Raw genomic sequence first — 27,135 nt, 5'->3', positions numbered from 1 at the left:
ACAGAAGAAAAGAAAGAAAAATACATATGATGACACAAGGGATTGCAGATGCCGGTTTACAAAAAAAGAGATAAAGTGCTGGAGTAAGTTCAAGTTCAAGTTACATTTATTGTCACATGTACCAATTGGCACAGTGAGATTTGGGTTACCATAAGGCTATACAAATAAAAAGAATACAACACACGATAGAATTTAACATGAACATCCCCCCACACAACGGAATCAACGTTTCCCACTGTGAGGGAAGGCAATAAAATAATCGAATGGCGGTGCAGGCTCGAAGGGCCGAATGGCCTACTCCTGCACCTATTTTCTATGTTTCTATGTTTCTAAAAGTTCAGTCATCTTCCTCTTTGTTCACCGTAGTCGGGGCCTATTGAGGCCTCTGCAGTCGCCGCAAAGGTGGCCCGAGGTTTCAGGCCCTCTCGCCGGATGATGGAACTCCGGCGTCGGAAGAACACTCTCAGCAGCTTGGAGTTCCGAATCGGCCGTTTCCTACCGGAGACCGCGGCTCCCGAAGTCCACAGGCCGAGCTGGGCGGAGCTCCAACCAGCAATCCTCGGCGAAAGATCCCAGGCTCCGCGCTGTTAATGTCAGAGCCGCCCGCGGCTGGAAGCTCCGCAGACCACAGCTCCTCGATGTTAGAGTCGGCAGTCCCAGCACTCCGGAGCTCCAACACGGCGACCTCAGTAACGCATCGCCCACTCCGCGATGGTACTTCAGTGCTGCGCCGCTGCTGAAGCTGAAGCTCTGGCCGGTCTCCGGCAGGAAAGACCGCGCCAATCCAGACGGTAGGCCGCGAGGAGGGGGCGAAGATGCGGCTCGGAAGACAGACGTATCCTCGACCAGGTAGTAATTGAGAAATACAGTTTCCCCCTCCCCCCCCCCCCCCCCCCATCCATCACATAAAAAGACTAAAAGACCTATAAATACAGAGCTATAGGGAGAGGTTAAGCAGGCTAGGACTTTATTCCTTGGAGCATAGCAGGATGAGGAGTGATCTTACAGAGGTGTACAAAATCATGAGAGGAATACATCAGGTAGACGCACAGAATCTCTTGTTGCCCAGAGTTGGGGAATCGAGAATTAAAGAACATAGGTTTAAGGTAAGGGGAGAAAGATTTAATAGGAATGTGATGGGTAACTTTTTTACACAAAGGGTAGTGGGTGTACGGCAGCCAGAGGAGGTAGTTGAGGCAAGTACTATCGCAACGTTTTAGAAACATTTACAGGTACATGGATAGGATAGGTTTAGAGGGATATGGGCCAAATGCAGGCAGGTGGGACTAGTGTAAATGGGGCATGTTGGTCGGCGTGGGCTAGTTGGGCCAATGAGTCAGTTTGCACGCTGTATGACTCCATGACTCTAAATAACTTGAATATGTACAAAAACGTACCACTTGTCAAAATGGGAAAACTAAGACAGATGGACTATCATATGTGCCTGAAAATTTCAAAAATTCCCTAACTGATGGTTTTTTAAGGTCTTTTAGTTAAAATTTAATCTTAATCTGCACCTGTTTCAGATGCTGTTCATTTGCTCAGTGTCTGATTACTGTGACATTAGATTTACTGAGCAGACACACTGCATGTGAAACAGAAGAGAAGTGCACGGCGTGCCATGATGGCACTATTACTAATGTACACATTCCACTCTGGCATGTTGCTTTTTGAAATGGAATGCACGGTATGTGGGGATACTCATGTTCAGAAGCCAAACCGACTCTGAACTTTGTTCCTCTCTTTTCTTTAAACCTTTCTGCCCTGTCCAGAAAATCTGAAAGCAGCTTTTTAGGCCACTGTAAAATATGTGGTTTGCAAATCCTTTGACACACTGCACTTTAATCCAATAGTTGAGTTTAGTTCGAAGATAGACACAAAAAGCTGGAGTAACTCAGCGGGTCGGAGAGCATCCCTGGAGAAAAGGAATTGGTGACGTTTCGGCTCGAGACCCTTCTTCTGACTGAGAGGCAGGGGAGATGGAACCGAGAGATATGAAAAAGGACATAGAACAAATTAATGGAAGATGCAAAAAGACAGATCAAAGCCAGCAACCATGATTAAGGAAAGGTGGAGCCCATAATGTTGGCTGTGGGGAAGGTGATAGTGAGTAATCCAAACTAAAACTCAGCAGGACGACAGTGAAACGAGTACGACAAATAAGGCGGGAGAGGGATGGAGAGAGGGGGATGCAAGGGTTACTTGAAGTTAGAGAAATCAATATTCATATCGATGGGTTGTAAGCTGCTGAGGTGCTGTTATGAGGTGCTGTTCCTCCAATTTGCATTTGGCCTCACTCAGACACTGGAGGAGGCCCAGGACAGAAGGGTCAGTGTGGGAATGGGAAGGGGAGTTAAAATGTTTGGCAACTGGAAGATCACGTAGGGACAATTAACAATTTTACCAATGCCAATTAACCTACAAACCTGTACGTCTTTGGAATGTGGAAGGATTCGAGTGGCGCCACCGCAGAGGCTGCCTCCCCAGCAGCTCGTCAGTCCTTTCACCTTTTTTGGTATTTTTAGTGCGTCTAAATGTATGTTTTAATGTTCCTCCGTATGTCTTACATGGGGAATGATGGGGGGGAATAGGGGGAAACCATTTATTTGTCACATCTTTGCCCCCCTCGTGGCCTGCCCGGAGCTTCGGCAGCAGACGCAGCACGGAATTACCATTGCTGAGCCTGGGATCCTTGTCGAGGATCGCCAGTGTTGCAGCTCCGATCACGAGGCCTGCTGACTTTAACATCGTGGAGCTATGGTCTGCGGAGCTTCTAGCCGTGGGCGCGGCGCTGACTTTACCATCGCGGAGCCTGGGATCTTTTGCTGAGGATCGCCAATGTTGGAGCTCCGTCCAGCACGGCCTGTGGACTTCGGAAGCCGCAGTATCCGGTAAGAAGCGGCCAATTCGGGAACTCTAAGCCGCTGAGTGTGTTCCGATCCGTCCCGACGTCAGATTTCCGATCATCCCGGCGAGACGGCCTGTACATCGGGCCGTCCGTAGCGGCGACTGTGGAGGGTTCTAGGCCCCGACCACGGGTGAACAAAAGGAAGAAGATTCACTGAACTTTATTGCCTTCCATCACAGTGAGAAAAGTTGATTCCCATGTGGTGGATGTTTATGTTAAATTCTATTGTGTATTGTTTTCTTTTTATTCGTATGGCTGTATGGTAACTCAAATTTCACTGTACCAGTTGGTGCATGTGACAATAAATGTGAACGAACTTGAACTGGAGCACCCGGAGAAAACCTACACGGTCACAGGTAAAACGTACAAATTCCATACAGACAGCACCCATAATCAGGATCGAACCCGGGACTCTGGCGCTGTAAGGCAGCAACTCTACCACTGCGCCACTTTGCTGCAGGACGAGAAAAAGAATAGGTAACATTTTGGGTCGGAACCCTTCTTCAGACTTAACTTTACTGATTACTTTAATACTGAACAGCATCCATATACACATCTCCTCACGTAACCATTAGTGGAAGAGCATGATACTTGAGATTTAAAAAAAACTCAAATGAAACAGAGGCCCGAGAGCCGTTGGAGAGGTCGCCGAGGGAGGAGCTACACCCGAGCGGTAGGGATAAAACCCGAGCGTGGGGCTTGTTACTTACAGAGGCCCAGGAGCCATTGGAGAGGTCGCCGAGGGAGGAGCTACACCTGAGCGGTAGGGATAAAGCCCGAGTGTGGGGCTTGTTTTTTGCAGAGGCCCGAGAGCCGTTGGAGCGATCGCAGAGGGAGGAGCTACACCCCAGCGGTAGGGATAAAACCCGAGCGTGGGGCTTGTTTTTTGCAGAGGCCCAAGAGCCGTTGGAGCGATCGCAGAGGGAGGAAGTTCCAAGTTCCATTCGCACTTCAAAACAAGTGGGTTTGAGGAAGCCGCTGATTGGTGGAAGCTGACAAGAGGGAGCAGATGATTGGGAGTCAGATCCCTGCTGATTGTATTGTGGCAGTTTGTTTTGTATTGTATCCTGGGTAAGGGGGGAGAATGACGGCCAGGGTAGTTTATTGTTCTGGATGTCAGATGTGGGAAGTCATGGAGTCTAATAGCCTTCCAGACGTCCACATCTGCGCCAGGTGCGGCAAGATGGGGCTCTTAAGGGACCGTATAAGGAACCTGGAGCAGCAGCTCAATGACCTCCGTCTGGTCAGGGAGAGCAAGGAAGTCATTGAGAGGAGTTACAGAGAGGTGGTCACTCCAAGACCACAGGCAGGCAAGTGGGTCACGGTTGGGAGAGGCAAGGGGCACAGGCAGGGACTAGAGAGTACCCCGGTGGCTGCACACCATGACAATAAGTACTCCTGTTTGAGTACTGTTGGAGGGGACAGCCTACCTGGGGGTAGCAACAGCGGCCGGGCCTCCGGTACAGAGACCAGTCCTGTTGCTCAGAAGGGTAAGGAAAAGAAGAGGAGGGCATTAGTAATAGGGGACTCTATAGTTAGGGGGTCAGACAGGCGATTCTGTGGACGCAGTCGGGAGATCCGGATGGTAGTTTGCCTCCCTGGTGCCAGGGTCTGGGATGTGTCTGAACGTGCCCAAGATATCCTGAAATGGGAGGGAGAGGAGACCGAGGTCGTGGTGCATATAGGTATCAATGACATAGGTAGAAAAAGAGAAGAGGTCCTGAAAGGAGAATTTAGGGAGTTAAAGAGAAGGACCGCAAAGGTAACAATCTCGGGATTACTGCCTGTGCCACGCGACAGTCAGAGTAGGAATGGAGCGAGGTGGAGGATAAATGCATGGCTGAAGGACTGGTGCAGAGGGCAGGAATTCAAATTTCTGGATCATTGGGACCTCTTTTGTGGAAGGTGCGACCTGTACAAAAAGGATGGGTTGCACTTGAACCCAAGGGGGGCCAATATCCTGGCGGGGAGATTTGCAAAGGCTACTTGGGAGACTTTAAACTAGAACGGTTGGGGGGAGCGACTCAAATAGAGAAAGCTAGTAGACAGTGTGTGAGGCAGGAGGCAGAGAAGGAAAGCACTCAGACCCAACATGTTGGGGGGATAGAAGAAAACAATAATAAACAGAGAATAAGAGGTGGTGGGGTTCTTAAATGGGTGAGCAGAGAGACAGAGGGGTGTAAAATGGGGGTGGAAGCAATAGGTAGCAAGGTGAAAAGTAAAAGTGGCAGGCAGACAAATCCAGGGCAAAAATCAAAAAGGGCCATGTTTCAACATAATTGTAAAAGGGGTAAGAGCGTTGTAAAAACAAGCCTGAAGGCTTTGTGTCTCAATGCAAGGAGCATTCGTAATAAGGTGGATGAGTTGAATGTGCAGATAGCTATTAATGATTATGATATAGTTGGGATCACAGAGACATGGCTCCAGGGTGACCAAGGCTGGGAGCTGAACATCCAGGGATATTCAATATTCAGGAGGGATAGACAGAAAGGAAAAGGAGGTGGGGTAGCATTGCTGGTTAGAGAGGAGATTAACGCAAGGGAAAGGAAGGACATTAGCTTGGAGGATGTGGAATCGGTATGGGTAGAGCTGCGAAACACTAAGGGGCAGAAAACGCTAGTGGGTGTTGTGTACAGGCCACCTAACAGTAGTAGTGAAGGCATCAAACAGGAAATTAGAAATGCGTGCAACAAAGGTGAAACAGTTATAATGGGTGACTTCAATCTACATATAGATTGGGTGAATCAAATTGGCAGGGGTGCTGAGGTAGAGGATTTCTTGGAATGTATGCAGGATAGTTTTCTAAACCAACATGTAGAGGAACCAACGAGAGAGCAGGCTATTCTAGACTGGGTATTGAGTAATGAGGAAGGGTTAGTTAGCAGTCTTGTTGTGCGTGCCCCCTTGGGCAAGAGTGACCATAATATGGTTGAGTTCTTCATTAGGATGGAGAGTGACATTGTTAATTCAGAAACAATGGTTCTGAACTTAAAGAAAGGTAACTTTGAGGGTATGAGATGTGAATTGGCCAAGATTGACTGGCAATTAATTCTAAAAGGCTTGACGGTGAATATGCAATGGAACGCATTTAAAGACTGCATGGATGAACTACAAAAATTGTTCATCCCAGTTTGGCAAAAGAATAAATCAGGGAAGGTAGTGCATCCATGGATAACAAGGGAAATCAGGGATAGTATCAAAGCAAAACATGAAGCGTACAAATTAGCCAGAAAAAGCAGCATACCAGAGGACTGAGAGAAATTCAGAGACCAGCAGAGGAGGACAAGGGGCTTAATTAGGAAAGGGAAAATAGATTATGAAAGAAAACTGGCAGGGAACATAAAAACTGACTGCAAATGTCTTTATAGATATGTGAAGAGAAAGAGATTAGTTAAAACAAATATAGGTCCCTTGCAGTCAGAAACAGGTGAATTGATCATGGGGAACAAGGATATGGCGGACCAATTGAATAACTACTTTGGTTCCGTCTTCACTAAGGAAGACATAAATAATCTGCCGGAAATAGCAGGGGACCGCGGGTCAAAGAAGATGGAGGAACTGAGTGAAATCCAGGTTAGTCGTGAAGTGGTGTTGGGTAAATCGAATGGATTAAAGGCCGATAAATCCCCAGGGCCAGATAGGCTGCATCCCAGAGTACTTAAGGAAGTAGCCCCAGAAATAGTGGATGCATTAGTGATAATTTTTCAAAACTCTTTAGATTCTGGAGTAGTTCCTGAGGATTGGAGGGTAGCTAACATAACCCCACTTTTTAAGAAGGGAGGGAGAGAGAAAACGGGGAATTACAGACCAGTTAGTCTAACATCGGTAGTGGGGAAACTGCTAGAGTCAGTTATTAAAGATGGGATAGCAGCACATTTGGAAAGTGGTGAAATCATTGGACAAAGTCAGCATGGATTTACGAAAGGTAAATCATGTCTGACGAATCTTATAGAATTTTTCGAGGATGTAACTAGTAGAGTGGATAGGGGAGAACCAGTGGATGTGTTGTATCTGGACTTTCAGAAGGCTTTCGACAAGGTCCCACATAAGAGATTAGTATACAAATTTAAAGCACACGGTATTGGGGGTTCAGTATTGATGTGGATAGAGAACTGGCTGGCAAACAGGAAGCAAAGAGTAGGAGTAAACGGGTCCTTTTCACAATGGCAGGCAGTGACTAGTGGGTACCACAAGGCTCAGTGCTGGGACCCCAGCTATTTACAATATATATTAATGATCTGGATGAGGGAATTGAAGGCAACATCTCCAAGTTTGCGGATGACAATAAGCTGGGGGGCAGTGTTAGCTGTGAGGAGGATGCTAGGAGACTGCAAGGTGACTTGGATAGGCTGGGTGAGTGGGCAAATGTTTGGCAGATGCAGTATAATGTGGATAAATGTGAGGTTATCCACTTTGGTGACAAAAACAGGAAAGCAATTATCTAAATGGTGGCCGATTAGCGAAATGGGAGATGCAATGAGACCTGGGTGTCATGGTACACCAGTCATTGAAAGTAGGCATGCAGGTGCAGCAGGCAGTGAAGAAAGCGAATGGTATGTTAGCTTTCGTAGCAGAAGGATTTGAGTATAGGAGCAGGGAGGTTCTACTGCAGTTGTACAGGGTCTTGGTGAGACCACACCTGGAGTATTGCGTACAGTTTTGGTCTCCAAATCTGAGGAAGGACATTATTGCCATAGAGGGAGTGCAGAGAAGGTTCACCAGACTGATTCCTGGGATGTCAGGACTTTCATATGAAGAAAGACTGGATAGACTCGGCTTATACTCACTAGAATTTAGGAGGTTGAGGGGGGATCTTATAGAAACTTACAAAATTCTTAAGGGGTTGGACAGGCTAGATGTAGGAAGATTGTTCCCGATGTTGGGGAAGTCCAGGACAAGGGGTCACAGCTTAAGGATAAGGGGGAAATCCTTTAAGATCGAGATGAGAAAAACATTTTTCACACAGAGAGTGGTGAATCTCTGGAACTCTCTGCCACAGAGGGTAGTTGAGGCCAGTTCATTGGCTATATTTAAGAGGGAGTTAGATGTGGCCCTTGTGGCTAAAGGGATCAGGGGGTATGGAGAGAAGGCAGGTACGGGATCCTGAGTTGGATGATCAGCCATGATCATATTGAATGGCGGTGCAGGCTCGAAGGGTCGAATGGCCTACTCCTGCACCTATTTTCTATGTCTCTATGTATATAGAAATATCTTTATAATCAGGATCTTTGTGTGGAAACTGAATTGTGGCAACGTTTAGTACTTTTTTCAATTTAAATCAAGTTTATGCAATTCTGTACTGAATGTTCACTTTGCCTGTTTGACTCTTAAACAATCAAAACTGCAGAGTCCAGTATTTTTATTCTATTTTATGAGCAGAAAGAACCACAGCATTTAACGACATTTAATTTCCAGTGTTGATCATGATTATTATAAAATAATACTGACCTTTATATAAAAATGGCTACCTCACTTAGATTTATAAATTGTTTAATGTGCACGAAATGAAAGGTCGAGCAGATGATAATACCTTGCTGTCATCCTTATAATAAATCGAGATAAATTGAAGGGGGCAGCATGGTGGCGCAGCGATAGAGTCGCTGCCTAACAACTCCAGAGACCAGGTTCAATCCTGACTACGGGTGCTGTCTGTACAGAATTTGTTTGTGTGGGTTTTCTTAGGGTGCTCCGGTTTCCTCCCACACTCCAAAGACGTGCAGGTTGATAGGTTAATTTGGCTTCAGTAACAATTGTAAATTGTTCCAAGTGCGTAGGATGGTGCCAGTGTATGGGGTGATCGATGGTTGACATGGACTCGGTGGGCCGAAGGGCCTGTTTCCATGCTATATCTAAACTAAACTAAACTATGGCCCACTAAACTAAAGGCTCACAGAGCTTTATCTTTGCCCATTTGCAGCAGTCGTGTTCTTCCATTTAACAATCTTTGTTTTGCTTAAATGAATTTTGACACAAAACGGAGAGCAGTGCCAAGTTCCTGGTGGGTCTGCTTCATTTGCGTGCCAACTGAGTCCAATACTGCTGCTCGTTCATTAAACCACTTGGGTGGCTTACAATGTAATGGTATGAACAATAAAGGTGGACACAAAATGCCAGAGTAACTCAGCGGGTCGGGCAGTATCTCTGATGAAAAAGAATAGGTGACGTTTCAGGTCAAAACCCATCTTCAGATTGAGTCTGAAGAAGGGTTTTGATCTGAAACATCACATTCATTTTCTCCAGAGATGCTACCTGACCCGTTGAGTTACTCCAGCATTTTGTGTCTATCTTCGGTGTAAACCATGATCCGCAATTCCTTCCTACACGGTATAAACATTAAATTCTCCAATTTTAGGATTTAGTTTAGAGATACAGCCAGAAACAGGCCCTTCAGCCCATCAAGTCCATGTTGACCCTTTCACACTAGTTCTGTGCTATCCCACTTTCTCATCCACTCCCTGCACACGAGGGGCAATTTACAGAGGGCCATTTAACTTACGAACCCACACGTTTTTAGGGAGGAAACTGGAGCACCTGGAGCAAACCCATGTCGTCACGGGAAGAACGTGCAAACTCCACACAGACAGCACCCGAGGTCAGGATCGGACAGCTGTGCTACTGTGTTGCCCTAGGTAACTAACCTACTAATCCCCCTTCTTTCTCCCACTTTTTTCCCCTCTCTCTTCCCTCTGCCCCACCTGGATGTGGACTATTTTCTCCTTTTCCATCCCATTCCCTTCCACTTATATTCCATCCTCTGTCTTTACATTCCATGTCTCTTTTCTTCTTATCTCCTCATATTTTTTGTCTTTACATTTTTGTCCAACCATCGGCCAATCAAACACCCCTCCCCTGCATCCACCTATCACTTGCCATGCTTTCTCACCCTCCACATCTCTCTTCTACCTTACCTACCCCCCTCAACTACAATCAGTCTGAAGAAGAGCCCCGGCCCAAAACGTCACCGATTCATGTTTTCTAGAGATGTTGCTGGACCCGCTGAGTTACCCCAGCACTTCGTGTGCTTGGTAAACCATTATCTGCAGCTCCTTGTTTCGTTGTTCGTTCTTTAGACTTGCCAGCCTTACCTCTCCAAGGACTTCCTGACCTCTTTTACCCACTCAGCCTAAATGATCACACAAAGCAAACTCTCACATTCATATTTTGCTGCTCTTACATTTTTCAATTATCAAAGGAACTGAGTGCAGATCTACTTTTAACTTTACAAATAATTTATTATGAGGGCTTCCTTTTTAACATCAATCGCATTTTTTTTCCTGTATTAAGGACATTTCCACAACCTGGTACAGGTTTGCTTCAATAAATCACACTGGAGTTGATCAAAGGAGCAGTGTTTTCTCAGCTGATTGGATTGCCACACACAACGCTCTTATCTGATATCACCCAGTATAGTGGTTGGCACTGTTTTAAAGGGCCTCTCTGGTTCTGCTGCTGGAAATGCTGGTAGTGAGAGATTGCTGCACAAGTCGTACCTTTTTCTTCTCTCAGGCATGTTAAGTTTGCACATCGGTCATCTGAAATGTCCTTTCAAGGCTGTATAATGGAGGTCGATTGATGCTTGGCTAACATGGATGTAAATCGCACTGTTTATACCTCACATAAAGTGTACCAAAACAGACTGGTGCAGTCAGCCATGGTGGCAGCCTGTCACCAATGGAAAACAAGTGTACGGTTGTGATGACTTCATGTGCCAGGTGCTGGGCAAGGGGGGATGACGTGCCCTATGAATGCATCTTTCATTGTGCGCAGAAGTTGGCGGCTTGGTCTGTTTGCGTGTTGTTACCATGACACAAAATGCTCGCATTTACCAGACAGAAAAAAAAGGTAAATTGTTAGGGGCACAGAGGCGTCGGTTGGTGCGGGCGGTGGGCCTGATAATTATGTTATAATTGTGGCACACATTCTCAGTACAAAGGAGTTGGTTTTTGGCACATGCGCAGATAGATCAAAAGCAAACCACAAGCCAAAGCGCCTGTGCAATGGGTTTGCACAGTTTGTACTTTCCTTTCCTTTGTTCCTGATCAGTCAGGCACTCCATTTTGAATGAAGTGGAACTGATACACTTGGCAGGGAGGGAGCGTTTCGAGGATTCTCCAACGCCAGGCTACTTGGGTGCTGTGAAACACAGTGGCACAGCCTGGTAGAATGTGCGCTACTACCAATGCTGGCAACCTTGGGTGGCACAGGGAACAGCTGTTTAATTCAGTCAATTATACTCACTGTTAAAGCATGTGTGAGAGGGATGGAGTCACTGCGGTGGAGCGCTGTGTTAAGATAAAAACAGACAAGTCATTGATTAACAGCTCAAAACGGTTCAGTACTTCCTCTGGGGAAAAAAGCAGCATTAATATTTGCAGAACTTTGTAAATATGAAACTGGTTTGGGTTAAGGTTTAGGTTAGGTTGATTATTGTCACGTGTGCCAAGGTGTAGTGAAATGCTTTTGTCTGCATGCGATCCAAACAGATCAGATGATACTATACATGAATACATGTGGTGCAGCGGTAGAGTTGCTGCCTTACAGCGCCAGAGACCCCCGGTTCGATCCTGACTATGAGTGCTATCTGTACATAGTTTATACGTTCTCCCCATGATCTGCGTGGCTTTTCCCTGGATGCTCCGGTTTCCTCCCACACATTAAAGAATAACATGTTTGTAGGTTAATTAGCTTTGGCAAGTTGCAAAATTGTCCCTAGTGTGTAGGATGGTGCCAGTGTACGGGGTGATCACTGGTGGGCGTGGACTCGGTGGGCTGAAGGGCCTGTTTCTGCACTGTATCTCTACAATCTAAAATCTAAAAAAAATCTTTAAAAAATACAATGACACCAAGGTAACAAAAGCTTTTCACTGTACCTCAGTACACGTGAATAAACTAATTTAAACTACACTAGACAGAAGAGAAAGATACCAGAGTGCAGGCCATAACTTCTTAACTGAGATTTGCTGTTTTATTCTTTCAATATTTTAGGCATATTTTAAAAGACAAAAGTGCTTTAAATCCTGTTCCTCTTCAATAGATTATGCCACAAATTGCAGCAGATAAGAACAGCGCTAATAGTTTTCACTGGCAAAGAATATGAATATTTAGCTCTGTACCAAGCGCAGTGTGAAACAGATTGTGCGGGTGAAAATGAGCCCAGTAACTCCTTTTAGTTCAAAGCTATTTCTGGTCTCCTTTGCTTTGCTGTGGCGACCAGATTTAATCCTACTCCATGGCATTTTGCTGAACAGATTGGCCTTTGTGTTGCTTCAGAATTCACTTCCAAAACTTGTGCGTTTGGAAATTCTGGGTATTAATTGGAGATCTAAAGCATATTTTTTCCTTTGATTAGTACCTGCCTTCCACTGCAGCTCAGAGGAAGTGAAGATACTGAATTATTTTACTGTAGTATAGACACCACACCCCAGCTGGAGTGTACCTGACTGAATGAGATCATGTTCAAAGGCAAGGAAGTCCAGTTAAAGGCCACGGACTGCAGCATAGGCAATATACGCACACTAGCACATGCAAATACATGTATGTAGAACATGCACATGAGTGTAGATTTTACAAACCTGTGCACCAGAATATATATTTAAAAAGGTGCAAACACAAAATGCTGGAGTAACTCAGCGGGTCAGGCAGCATCTCTGGAGAAAAGGAATAGGTGACATTTCGGGTCGACACCCTTCATTAGACTGAGAGTCAAGGAGGGGGACACTAGAGGTGTGGGAAGGTGCAGAACAAAGCAGAGCCGGCATCGAAGACACAGGAAAGGTGGAGCCCACAACGGTCCCTTGATGGCCAGGGATGAGGTGATAACGAAGGGATACATACGGTGAAATTAGCAAGAAGTCTAGGGTGGGGGAGGGATGGAGAGGCGAAGAGATTAAAATGTGTTTTATTAATACATATTCTAGCATAGGAGTCGGCAAATTCAGCCGGAATTTTTGCAAAGGACGGCCACACCTTTTGGATCTCCAGTGACCACTCAACCCCATCACATTCCTATCACGCACAGTCGGAGAAAGAGGCTCAAAGGGAAACTTGTTAGATACACACTCTGTGATCTGTTACCTGCCAGTGGTCATTATATCGAAACCAGACATTTACTGAAGTTGTTGCACGCCCACTTAAATGAGGCACTGATTTAAAACACGGCCAGTCCTTCTTCAGATTGCACTCTTAAAGTGTGTCATTATTTGCTGAGCATAGTTGTCCCATCCCCTTTCCAATAGCAACTGAGGGGTGGCACAGTTGTGCTGCGGTAGAGTTGCAGCGTTACAGCACCGGGGACCCGGGTTCGATCCAGACACCGAATGCTCCAGTTTGTGGTCAGATGGAGAACATGCAAACTCGACACAGACAGCACCAGAGGACAAAATGGAATCTGGGTCTCTGGCGCTGTGAGGCTTGTGTTTTCAAGTTGAAAACTCGCTATCTGAACAGGGAAAGAGAGGGAGTTAATGTGGGGATTGGAGATATAACGAGCTGCAAATGCTGGGATCTTGTTCAATACCAAGCGCTGGAGGGAATCGACAAGTCAGGCAGCATCTATGGAGGGAATGGGCAGATGACGTTTTGGGTCAGGATCCTTCTTCAGACTGATTCAATCCAAAGAGTGCAGACCATAATATTACTGAAATGCAGGCAGTATGAAGATGATCAACTATAAAACCAAGACCCCTTGCTTTGAATTATAGAAATGTATAACATAGGTAGCTTACAACCCAGCGGTAGTTCCTTAGCCAGCTATGGGCTTACCAAACAAGCTTGTGGCCAGCTCTGATTGATACTGGTCTTTTCTCACCTCCAGCTCCCCACCCCCTACTTTCAGTCTGAAGAAGGACCCAGACCCAAAACGGCACCCACCTTTTTCTCCCAAGAGATACTGCCTGACCCACTGAGTTACTACAGCACCTTGGTCTCTCTTTGGTATAAACCAGCATCTGCAAGGTCTTTAGAGCTAGGCCATTTCTACCGAAGGATGCCATTTGGTCACGACAATTGTGCTGGTGAAGGTCTGTGCTGCCTAATCCCACTTTCTGACCCTTGGTCTGTGGCCTGGCAGGTTACAACAATTAAATGTAATGATGCTTTTTCTCCATCTGAACAAAAGGAATTTCAGATCCTCATTCCACTTTCTGGATGGAAAACTATGGAAAGGATTGGAACTATAAGAGGTGATCTATTCAAGAAAAATGTCACGTTAGCACTAAGGGGCCACCGTTTAAGAATAAGGGGTAAGCCATTTAGAACGGAAATGAGGAAACACCTTTTCACACAGAGAGTTGTCAGTGTGGACTTCTCTGCCTCAGAGGGCGGTGGAGGCAGGTTCTCTGGATACTTTCAAGAGAGAGCTAGATAGGGCTCTTAAAGATAGTGGTGTCAGGGGATATGGGGAGAAGGCAGGAACGGGTTACTGATTGGGGATGATCAGCCATGATCACATTGAATGGCGGTGCTGGCTCGAAGGGCCGAATGGCCAACTCCTGCACCTATTGTCTATTGTCTATTGTAATGAACATGTGAATGAACTAATGCAATGTCACGGGGTGATAAAATAAATATAAGGAGTGTCACACAGTGGTGCAGCCGGGTGGAGCTGCAGCTTCACAGCACTAGAGATCCAGGTTCGATCCTGACCTTTCTGCTAACTGGATAGCACGCATCATGGACTCAAAGAGTAATTGAGTCTTACAGCGTGGAAACAGGCCCTTCGGCCCAACTTGCCCACACCAATCAACATGTCCCATCTACACTACCTGTTTAGAGGCCAATATCCCTCTAAACCTGTCCTATCCATGTATCTGTCAAAATGTTTCTTAAACGTTGCAATGGTGCAGCAACGACGCTTTTCACTGTACCTCGGTGCTGACAATAAACTAAACTAAACTAAACTAATGACAGCCCTGTCAGAATATCGTCAACTATGTTCCTAACACTAGGTGTTAATCCGACCTGCGGACGAAGTTTGCATTTAGCTTTAGGATGGGCCTCTCTCTCTCTCTCTCTCTCTCTCCACAAACAGGGCCATCAATTACTAGTGGGTTAGATGCTGATGGATCTGCAGAGTGCCGGTCGGAGTAAGTCACGGATTAGTCTTTCTCCAGGACTTGTGCCAGGCTTTGTAATCAAAAGGGAGCGGTTTTGCAGAACAAAGAATTTGTGCATCCTGAATTCAAGTTTCAGCAGAACAGTGTTGCTCCCCCGCCAAGGAGTGCTGGTGAGCGTTGCTCTCTCAGTGGAAAACGGCAAGGGAATGTGGAGAGGACAGAACGCTGTTTGGATTAGAGGGTTTTAACTACAGGGAGCGGTTGGCTAGATTGTTTCCTCTGGAACATCGGAAGCTGAGGCGAGACTTGACAGAAGTATATCAAATGATGAGAGACATTGATAGGGTAGACAGTCAGAATGTTTTTCCCAGGGTGGAAATGTCCAACGAGGCCATCATTTAGTTTAGTTTCTTTTAGTTTAGTTTATTGTCACATGTAACAAGGTACAGTGAAAGCTTTTTATTTGTGCTAACCAGTCAACGGAAAGACTATACATGATTACAATAAGGTGAAAAGGGGAAGGTTTAATGGACGTGAGGGGCAAATTCTTTCACACAGAGAGTGGTGGGGGCTTGGATGATCAGCCATGATCATATTGAATGGCGGTGCAGGCTCTAAGGGCCGAATGGCCTATTCCTGCACCTATTGTCTATGTTTCTATTTTTCTATGGAACACATTGCCAGGGATGGTGATGGAGACAGATATGATAGTGGCATTTAAGAGGCTTTTAGATAGGCACATAGAAGTGCAGGGAATAGAGGGACATGGATCATGTACAGGCAAATGAGATCACTTTAACTTGGCATCTCATACATTGGACGCTCGTTGGATGGGCAACGATAGTTTAGTTTAATTTAGAGATACAGCGCAGAAACAGGCCCTTCGGGCCACCAGGTCCACGCCGACCAGCAATCACCGCTTATTAATACTATCCTACACATACTAGGGACAATTTTTACATTTACCAAGCCAATTTACCTACATACCTGTGCGTCTTTGGAGTGTGGGAGGAAACCGAAGATATCGGAGACAGCACCCGTAGTTGGGATCGAACCTGGGTCTCCAGCGCTACAAATGCTGTAAGGCAACAACTCTATTGCTGCGCCACCGTGAAATGAAGTGGCTACCAAGCTCTGAAGGAGGCCATGTGTGTGAACTCCTCCCGTTTTCCCTGACAATGAATGATTGTGTTTGTCCATCCAGCCTCACCTGTAGACCAGGCCACTGAACTCCTCATCAGAGCCCCTCACAGGATAGCCCGCTTGCAACCTCACCCACACATTAGTGGCCACCTGGCCTGACCTCTCCCCTGCTCAACCTACTGGCCATGTAGGTCAGGTACAGTGAAAAGCTTTGCTATCCAAACAGATCATATAAAACCATTCAGAGATACAATCAGTCCTTAAGAGTAAATATCATCAGCAACTTGCCCTGGACCATTCATATCGAAGCAAAGACCAAGAAAGGACACCAAAGTCTCTACTTCCTTTGAAGGCCCAGGAAGTGCAGAGGAAGTCCCCTACTACTCACCAACATCTAAAACATGCGCTGTAGAATGCATCGTATCGGGATGCATCGCTGCATGGTTCGGGAATAGTTCCATCCAAGTCTGCAAGAAATTTCAGAGAGTTGTAGATGTACAGTAACCCAAACCATCACACAAACCAACTTCCCTTCCATCTTCTTAACGAGTCCACACACAAGATTAGAAGTTGTTCAGCCAGAGCTGAATACACTTCTCGGCATCTGCCTACAATGGTGTCTGTCTTGTCACCTCTTGTGCTTCTTGTGCGTGGTGGTAGAAAGATTGGTGGAAACAGGGCCGCGATGTGAACGCTCTTTCCTTGACCCCTTCCCTTCCATTGACTCCATCTGTCCCTCGGCAAAGCCACCAGCATAATCAAGGATCTCACCCCGGTCACTCCCTCTTCGCCCCTCTCCCATCAGGCAAGAGATATAGAAGAACTCACATCTCCAGATTCAGGAACAGTTTCTTCACAGCTGTTATCAGGCAACTGAATCATTCTATCACTAACTAGAGAGCAGACTAAATGTGTGGGAAGGAACTGCAGATGCTGGTTTACACCGAAGATAGACACAATATGCTGGAGTAACTCAGCGGGACAGGCAGTATCTCTGGTGATAAAGAATGGGTGACATTTCGGGGCGAGACCCTTCTTCAGACTGCGTGGTCAGAGCAGTCCTTCCGACTATCTTTAATCAGATTTTACTGGACTTTACCTGGCACTAAACGTTATTCCCTTTATCCTGTATCTGTACACTGTGGATGTCTCGATTGTAATCATGTAGTCTTTTCGCTGACTGGATAGCACGCAACAAAAAACCTTGTCACAGTACCTCGGTAGTAGACGTGACAATAATAAACTAACCTAAACTAAATTAAACTGAACAGTTTAATCTCAAGTACAATAAATAGAGCAAAGAGGAAGATGCAGAGTACAGAATATAGCTTTCAGAATTGCAGTGCAGCAGTTCCAGAGACAAAGTCCAATATCTGCAAAGAGGTAGAGGTGAATTGAACAGTACCCTAGCTTATAGAATGACCGTTCACAAGTCTGTTAATTAGAGGGATATAAGTTGTTCCTGAGTCTGGTGGAGCGCGCTTGGTATCTTCTGTACCTTCTGCCAAACAGGAACAGGGAGAAGAAGGAATTACCGGCGTGGGACAAGCCTTTGAATATGTAGAAACAAGGATCTGTAAATGTTGATTTATACTAAAGGACACAAAGTGCTGGCGTAACTCAGGGAGCCAGGCAGCATTTCTGGAGTACATGGATAGGTGGCGTTTTGGGTCTGGAAGGGTCTGAAGAAGATTCCTGACCTGAAATGAGTTACTCCAGTGTAATTTAGTCTTTGATGATGTAGAAACAAAGAACTGCAGATGCTGGTTTACACCCAAGATAGTCAGAGGGTGGTGAATCTGTGGAATTCATTGCCACAAACGGCTGTGGAGGCAGTCAATGGCCATTTTTAAGGGGGAGATTGGCAGATTTTTGATTGGTTATGGGGAGAAGATGAGAATGGTGTTGAGAGGGAAAGATAGATCAGCCATGATTGAATGGCAAAATAGACTTGATGGGCTGAACGGCCTAATACTGCTCCTATAACAGTGTGTGTGAATGTGTGTGAATGTGTGTGAGTGATTGGTGGTGGTCGGAGGGGCCGTAGGCGCAGAATGGCAGCCACGCTTCCGTCAGTCTGCCCCAGGGCAGCTGTGGCTACAGAAGTAGCTTACCACCACCGAGTGTGACTGAGGAGTGAATGAATAATGCGATGTAAAGCGCCTTGAGTATTAGAAAGGCGCTATATAAATCCCATCCATTATTATTATTATTATAACTTATGAACCTATGAGATAGACATAATGTGCTGGAGTAACTGACTTGTTTAAGAAGGAACTGCAGATGCTGGAAAATCGAAGGTAGACAAAAATGCTGGAGGCACTCGGCGGGTGAGGCAGCATCTATGGAGCGAATTAAATAGGCGATGTTTTGGGTCGAGACCCTTCTTCAGACTTGTTGAGTTACTCCAGCACTTTGCGTAAGTCTGATGATGTTGGCTGCTTTGCCGAAGCTGCATGAAGCGTAGATGGAGTCAGTGGTGGGGAGCCTGGGTCTGAGTGATGGTCTGTGTGATGGAGTGTGTGTGTGTGTGTGCCTCTCCACTGTTCTCGCCCGTAAGCCGTGTCAGACAGCGCAACAATTTTTAAGCAGCAAATTATGAGGGGAGGGTCACGGAGAGGGGAAGGAGCAGCAGGCAGATGTGACAGCTGCACGCTGACTCCCATCTGCCGCCTGTAAATCAGGAGAGATCGCAGCATGTCAGGGACATGCAACACGTAGAGGATTTCATGTGAGCATGCCATCAACCATGGTGGTCTCAATCCTCCCCAGACACCTCTACGGCCACCACACCTACAACTGAGGGTGTGAATCATTGTTGCTGCACACACTCCCCATCGGACTAGTGCTGTTGCCATCCATTTCAGCTCGAGCAAGTTTATGGGCGGCACGGGGGCGCAGCAGTAGAGTTGCTGCCTTACAGCGCCTGAGACCCAGGTTCGATCCTGACTATGGATGCTGTCTGTACGGAGTTTGTACGTTCTCCCCCGTAACCCCGTGCTGGCTCGAAGGGCCGAATGGCCTACTCTTGCACATATTGAATTAGATAGAGCTCTTAGGGATAGCGGAGTTAAGGGATATGGAGGGAAGGCAGGAACAGGGTACTGGTTGTGGATGATCAGCCATGATCACATTGAATGTTGGTGCTGGCTCGAAAGGCCGAATGGCCTACTCCTGCACCTATTGTCTATTGTCTACCACATAGGTTTTCCCCGGGTGCTCCGGTTTCCTCCCACATTCCAAAGATGTGCATGTTTATAGGTTTATTGGCTTTGTTAAAATTGTAAATTGTCACTAGCGTACTGGATAGTGTCAGTATACGGGGTGATTTATGGTTGGCGTGGACGCGATGGGCCGAAGGGCCTGTTTCCTCGCTGTATCTCTCAAGTCTCAAGACTCAGCTGAAAAGATAAAACCTTTGGAGAGATATTCACGTGCCCTGGCTGAGGTTTGTCCGAGGCTACAAACTCTTTGTAGCACTTCAAGTGCATCCATTCAGTTTAGGTTTAGATCTATTCTTGTCACTTACAGCAAAATACAGTGAAACAGTACTCTTGATCAACAACTAGAGAGCGGTCTTAAGCCACTATCTACCTCATTGGAGACCCTCGCACTATCTTTAATCGGACTTTACTAGATTTTATCTTGCACCAAACATTATTCCCTTTATCCTGTATCTGTGCAGTGTGGACAGTTTGATTGTAATCATGTATTGTCTTTCAGCTGTCTGGATAGCACGCAACAAAGCTTTTCACTGTACCTTGGTACACGTGACAATAAACTAAACTAAACTAAACTAAAAGCTTTGTTTTGCATGTTTTCCAATCAGACCAGATAATACTAAATATAAATACAATCAATCCAAACTCAAGTACAATAGGCAGTGCAAAGGGAAATATACAGATTACAGGATATAGTTCTCACCATTGTAGCCCAACAGATCCATAGACAACATGCTGGAGTAACTCAGCAGTCAGGCAGCATCTCTGGAGAAAAAGGATGGGTCACGCATCCATTTTCTCCAGAGATGCTGCCTGACCTGCTGAGTTACTTCAGCACTTTGTGTCTATCTTCAGTATAAACCAGCACCTACAGTTCCTTCCTATACTTTTCCAGAGACAAAGTTCAATGTCTTCAATAAGTAGAGGAGAATCGGACAGTACCCGAGCTTACGGAAAGACCATTCAAAAACCTGACCGCAGATGGGAAGAAGCTGTTCCTGAGTCTTTCAAGCTTCTGTACCTTCTGCCTAATGGCAGTGAGAGAAAAGGAATTACCGGGATGAGCCATGTCCTTGCTTATATTGGCTGCTCTCCCAAGGCAATGGGAAGTGTAGATGGAGTCAGTGATGGGGAGTCTGGTCTGTGTGATGGACTGGGATACATCTACAATTCTCTGCTCAAGAGTATTGTATGCAGCTGCTGCTTTCTTCCACTATTTTTTAAGCTGTGCTGGATATCTCTGAACCCCCAATGTATAGAGAATCTCTCTCATCTTCAAGATTCAAGATTCAAGATTCAAGAAGTTTATTGCCATGTCAACAAGTTGATAGGAATGTGTCTTGGTTCGCTCTCAGACAGATACAATACAGTACAATACATCCACCACATACACCACAATAAATAATACAGACAATATCGTACGAAGGACAATATATACATTAAGGACAGTACCCAGCAGCGTCATGTTAAACGTAGGTGCAAGTGCAAAAGAAAGTGCAAAGTGATTAGTGCAAATTCAAATATCTGATGGCTTGGAGGTAGGTGCTGTCTCTGAAGCGAGATGTATTACTTTTAATGCTTCTATATCTCCTTCCTGATGGGAGGAGATTAAAGAGGTGATGTGCCGGGTGAAAGTGGTCTGCTATGATTTTTTTGGCCTTTCTGGTGAGTCTTGTTGAGTAAAGTGATGTCACTGAGGGGAGTGTGCTGCAACCGATGATCTTAGAAGCTCGGCGCACTATTCTCGCACTACTCAAGCTGTGCGGTTCCCGGAGTTTCCCGGAGGTTTTTGCCAGTCTCCCTACCTGCTTCCACTACCTGCAACCTCCGGCAACCACCTGCAACCCCCGGGAACCGCACGGAAACCTTGGGTGGGGCGCAAAGTCTCCAGAGGTTTCCGTTCAGGTTTCCTAAGTGGGACAGGGGCATTACACTATCCTACACACACACACACACTATGGACAGTTTACAATTTTACCAAAGCCAATTAGCCTACAAACCTGCATGTCTTTGGAGTGTGGGAGGATACTGGAGCACATGGAGATAATCCACGCAGGTCATGGGGAGAACGTACAAATTCCGTACAGGCAGCACCTGTAGTCAGGATCAACCCCGAGTCCCTGGCGCTGTAAGGCAGCAACTCCACCGCTGCAGCACTGTGCCAACCTAATCACTCACTGAACCAGATTCCAATATGGTGTGAGCCAGTTAACAGTACGGTTAACACCACTGACCATCAAAGTCATGATAATGAACAGACAGCTCGCCCCATGTTGAATAAATGCCTTTATCTTGTCACATGATGCCACCATTTGATTTGCATTGCTATCCAATTTAACCCAGCAATACTTCTTTACCAAGCTGATAACTTAGTTTGTATGCAATCTAACATTGGTTTTGTTCCCATCATGGAAGAGTGTCGAGATATCATTCAAATGTTGGATTTTAAAGCAATCTACCCTTAACAAAAAGGTGTTTTATGGGTTTTGAGATTATAACAAGATCAAAGGGAAGCATTTCTTTTCTTGTTTTGTTTCTCAAGGGTAAGGGTCCAGTACAGTTAGCTGCCTTTCTTACAGTTTTAAATATTAAAGAATATCAAACATTGTTCATATAACATTTAGGAGTTTCATGCTTTGATTAATAACTGTTTCCTTTGAAAATGATTTGCAAATCTTGGCTGCATTTAACTGTGGACTTTAGACTTTAGAGATACAGCGGGAAACAGGCCCACCGAGTCTGAGCTGACCAGGGATCACCCTGTACATGAACACTATTCTACACACTACACACAATTTTTACAACTTTTACCAAAGCCAATTAACCTATAAACATGTACGCCTTTGGAGTGTGGGAGGAAACCGGAGCACCCGGAGAAACGCACGCGGTCACATGGAGAACGTACAAACTCCGTACAGACAGCACCCATAGTCAGGATCGAACTCAGGTCTCTGGCGGTGTAAGGCAGCAACTCTACTGATGCTCCACCGTGTCACCCCTATTCTACAATTTTTTACCATACCTTTACCATATAACCTTACCATGCCATACAGGGTAAAACTCCTGGAGCGCCAGTATTATCTTCACTATCTTGCTGTTGGCATCCACATACTAATTTGAGTAGAAGAGAAGCTTCTACCTGGATGGCTGGAGGCTTGGAGCAGGTGGAACCTGCAGACGTTATTCCATGCCCCAAACCCCTGACTCCTGCTTAGTTCATAAGTTCGAGGAGCAGAATTAGGCCATTTGGCCCATCAAGGCTACTCGGCCATTCAATCATGGCTGTAGCAATCATCTTTCCCTCTTAACCCCATTCTCCTGCCTTCTCCCCATAACCCCTGACACCCGTACTGATCAAGAATCTATCAATCTCCGCCTTAAAAATACCCAGTGACGGCCTCCACAGCCTTCTGTAGCAGTGAATTCCACAGATTTATCACCTTCTGTGTAAAGAAATTCCTCCTCATCTCTTTTCTAAAGGTACATCCTTTTATTCTGAGGCTCAACCATCAGGTCCTGGACTCTCCAACTAGTCCACAATCACTCTATCCGGGCCTTTCACTATTCACTACATCAACCCTACGTCACTTTTCATCACAAAAAAAATATTTGTTTCATGTCCAATATTTTCATTTTGAATTATGTATCTGAAAGCCTTTGCATTTCTCAGACACTAAATAGTCTTGCTGTAGTTATTTCTGCACGTGTACAGCCACTCGGAAGGAGACTAGAGTCAATTTCTTTAAAAGTAGCAAGAGCTAATCCTGTATCGCAAGTCAGATTTGATTATTGTCAACTGTGGTATTTTTTAATGAACAATTGGTTATCCATCATTCACGCATAGTTGCTCAGTTCTTGGTGAAATGCTGTGAATTGTCAAACGTCACTACAGTTATTTTTGTAATGGGTTTATTGTTTCAGATGAAGTCTTGGAATTCTCCCAAAGTTTCGACGGACAGGTCTGAAGGAAAGTGTTAATTAAAATATATAACAGACCCTCCTGCAGGTAGTGAGCAGGTGAGCTCCAGTGGTCACCTAATTAACACCAGAAGATTGGAATCTGTCATCAAGTCAAATTGCAACAAATTTTGTCGAGCTGCATATTAACACGTTGCTAAAGATGAGTGCCACATGCAAATGTTTTACCTCCTTGTTTAATGTTTAATGGAAATTTGAAATGTTCTCATAAATAAATGAATGAATGAATGAATTAGTTTATTGGCCAAGTATATACACATACAAGGAATTTGCCTTGGTGCTCCGCTCGCAAGTAACAACGCGACATACAATTAAAAATAAAACATAAAACATTAAAACATTAAGAATAAAACATTATAGTTTAAACAAGTGAATGAAATAAAATACCAGAGCAAAAGGAGGCTACAGACTTCTGGTTATTGAGTAGAGCTTCTGCTCGACAACCCTACCGCTGTGCCACCGTGCCGCTCAAGTTTTAATCTTGAGATTACACCTTCCCTAGCCAACAATGATACCTACCAGGAAACACCCTGCCAGAAGGCGGTGGAGGCAAATTATTGTGTCCAACAACCCAAATGTACAAATTTAAAAATTGTTTGAATCCGATTGCTGAAAGGTCCATCCATTAGCTAGGATACAGTCTCGATCCTCCAAGCTACCTCTTACCGACATTGGACCTTTTCTCTGGAACTGTTATGCTGCAATGCTCAGTTATATTCTGCACTCTGGTAACTTATTCTTTGCTCTACCTGTTGTACTTGAGTTTTGCTTGAATCTATTAACGTGTAGTATTATCTGAAGGTAGACACGAAATGCTGGTGTAACTCAGCGGGTCAGGCAGCAGCTCTGAAGAAAAAATTAGGTGACGTTTCGGGTTGGAACCCATCTTCAGACTGAAAGTATAGGTGGGGGGGGGCAGAAATAAACTGTAGGGGAGAAAAGGAAAGAACAAATCAGGGCCGGCAACAGATAACCTCAGGAAGGGTGGAGCCCATAATGACCCATCATTGACTGAGGGAAAGGTGATAACGAACGGGATCCAATGAGTGGAACTGGAAGGACAACTAGTGTATTATCTGATTTGATTAGAATGCACACAAACAAAAGCTTCTCATTGTATCTCAGTATACACGTGACAATAATAAACCTAAACCTAATCCTATCTAATCAAAACTCAGTTATGACAATAGACAATAGACAATAGGTGCAGGAGTAGACCATTCGGCCCTTCGAGCCAGCACCGCCATTCAATGTGATCATGGCTGATCATCCCCAATCAGTACCCCATTCCTGCCTTCTCCCCATATCCCCTGACTCCGCTATTTTTAAGAGCCCTATCTAGCTCTCACTTGAAAGCATCCAAAGAACCCGCTTCCACCGTCCTCTGAGGTAGAGAATTCCACACTCACAACTCTCTGTGAGAAAAAGTGTTTCCTCGTCTCCGTTCTAAATGGCTTACTCCTTATTCTTAAACTGTGGCCCCTGGTTCTGGACTCCCCCAACATCGGGAACATGTTTCCTGCCTCTAGCGTGTCCAAACCCTTAACAAACTTATATGTTTCAATGAGATACCCTCTCATCCTTCTAAACTCCAGAGTGTACAAGCCCAGCTGCTCCATTCTCTCAGCATATGACAGTCCCGTTATCTTCTGTTGTTCTTTAAACATTACCCAATCCTCTTGCTTCCCGCTCATCTTTGCTACGTTGTACTTCTTCGCTTTAATTTTTATACTGTCCCTGACGCCCCTTGTCAGCCACGGTCGTCCCTTTCTCCCCTTGGAATCTTTCTTACTCCTAGGAATGAACTGATCCTGCACCTTCTGTATTATTCCTAGAAACACCTGCCATTTTTGTTCCACTGTCATCCCTGCTAGTGTATCTTTCCAGTCAACTTTGGCCAGCTCCTCCCTCATGGCCCCATAGTCCCCTTTATTCAACTGCAACACTGAGACCCCCGATCTACCCTTCTCCCTCTCCAATTGTAGACTAAACCTGACCATGTTATGGTCATTACCTCCTAATGGCTCATTAACCTCGAGGTCCTTTATCAAATCCGGTTCATTACATAACATTAAATCCAGAATTGCCTTCTCCCAGGAAGGCTCCAATACAAGCTGTTCTAAGAATCCATCACGAAGGCACTCTACAAAGTCCCTTTCTTGGGGTCCAGTACCAACCTGATTTTCCCAGTCTACCTGCATGTTGAAATCATATAGTTATATAATGTGTTATATAATAATAGACACAAATTGATAGACACATTATATAATGTGTGGGTCTGTAGGTTAATTGGCCTCTGTAAATTGTCCCTAGGGTGTGGGGAGTGGATGCAAAAGTAGGATAACATAGAACTGGAGTGAATGGGTGATCGATAGTCGGCGTGGATGATGTTGGTGGCCTTTGCCGAGGCAGCGTGACGTGTAAATGGAGACAATGGAAGGGAGGTTGGTTTGTGTGATGGTCTGGGGTGTGTCCACAATTCTCCGGTCACAATTTACGGTCTTGGATGGAGCTGTTCCCAAACCATGCTGTGTTACATCCTGATTAAATGCTTTCTACGGCACGTCTGTAGATGTTGGTGATATTTACTACTAGGAATTTGAAGCTTTCAACCATCTCTAATTCAGCGCTGTCAATGCTATCTGTACCGCTTCGTTTCCTGAAGCCGATCACTATCTCCTTTGCTATATCTTGCTGACATTAGGAGAAAGGTCATTGTCTTGACACCAGATCATGAGGTTCTCAATTTCCTTCCTGTATTCTGTCTCATCAATATTCTCATTTGGCTCGCAATGGTGGTGTCGTCTGCAAATTTGTACACTGAATTGGATTTGTACATGGCTACACAGTCGTGGGTGTACAAAGAATAAAGAAGGGGACTGAGAACACATCCTTGCGGGGCACCAGTGTTGAGGATTATTAGAGAGGATAATTTGTCCCCTATCCTCACTGATTGGGGCCTGGTGGACAGGAAGTCGAGGAGCCAGTTGCAGAGATGAGTGCTGACTCCAAGTCCCGCGAGTTGGTGATGCGCTTGGATGGGATAACGGTGTTGAAAGCTTTGTTGAAAGGAATGTGACGTAGAATAGGAGTTTGGCGTAGTGAAAGTGCGCATATTGTGGTGTCCATCATGACGCCAGATCTACAATGAACACACAACAAGGTGAACTAACCCCATGGGCTTTATTTCCAGCAACAAACAAGATCACCAAGAATCATCCCAGCAGATTACTCTCCTCTCCACCTCTGGCTGGACTCCAGGGTTTATAAGGACAAGGATCCGATTAATTGATCCAATAACCATTAATCGGATCCAGCCAGGCTTGTTTGCCTATGGTCGGGATAGGAACAGACTTTAAAGGGGATGAGTCATCACAATATTTATAAAGACTATGGGAAGATTATTATATCAGTATACCACAAAGAAGTCATAAACACACCACCCCGGCCACGCTGTCATTTCACTCCTGCCATGGGGAAGAAGGTATACGAGTCTGAAAACTGTAACGTCCAGGTTCAAGAACAGCTTCTTCCCAACAACCATCAGGCTATTGAACATTATGAACTCTAACTAAACTCCGTTTGGGGACATCTGACAATCAAACCCCTTGATTCTTCTGACTCTCTTGGTTAAACTAAAATCTTTGGTAATACTGCTGGTTGTTTTGGAGATGTCCGTGGAATTTGTTGAAACATCTGGCTTTTACTGTACACTGTGAACAGAGAGACACATGGTCTTTATTTCAGAATTACAGGCAGACATTGAAGTAATGGGGACTGTGATTTTTTTTTTTAGAACACTAACTACTGCTATTTTCGTGCTTGGAGGCAA

At 45.3% G+C, this 27,135-nt stretch overlaps 2 long non-coding RNA genes across 2 annotated transcripts; one reads left to right on the top strand and one right to left on the bottom strand.

The window, feature by feature from the left end:
- The first annotated feature begins 3,921 nt into the window (after positions 1-3,921).
- LOC116973994 lies at positions 3,922-12,521 on the top strand. Its single transcript, XR_004412239.1, has 3 exons — positions 3,922-4,004; positions 10,773-10,774; positions 12,509-12,521. It is a non-coding gene; the product is annotated as an uncharacterized LOC116973994 (long non-coding RNA).
- Positions 12,522-22,286: 9,765 nt separating this feature from the next.
- LOC116973993 lies at positions 22,287-26,869 on the bottom strand. Its single transcript, XR_004412238.1, has 3 exons — positions 26,742-26,869; positions 23,318-23,325; positions 22,287-22,296 (listed from the first exon to the last, which is right to left on the bottom strand). It is a non-coding gene; the product is annotated as an uncharacterized LOC116973993 (long non-coding RNA).
- Between the last annotated feature and the right edge of the window lie 266 nt (positions 26,870-27,135).

Source organism: Amblyraja radiata, chromosome 6, assembly GCF_010909765.2.
Source record: "Amblyraja radiata isolate CabotCenter1 chromosome 6, sAmbRad1.1.pri, whole genome shotgun sequence".
Taxonomy (NCBI): domain Eukaryota; kingdom Metazoa; phylum Chordata; class Chondrichthyes; order Rajiformes; family Rajidae; genus Amblyraja; species Amblyraja radiata.
This window is presented reverse-complemented; position numbering and strand designations above follow the sequence as displayed.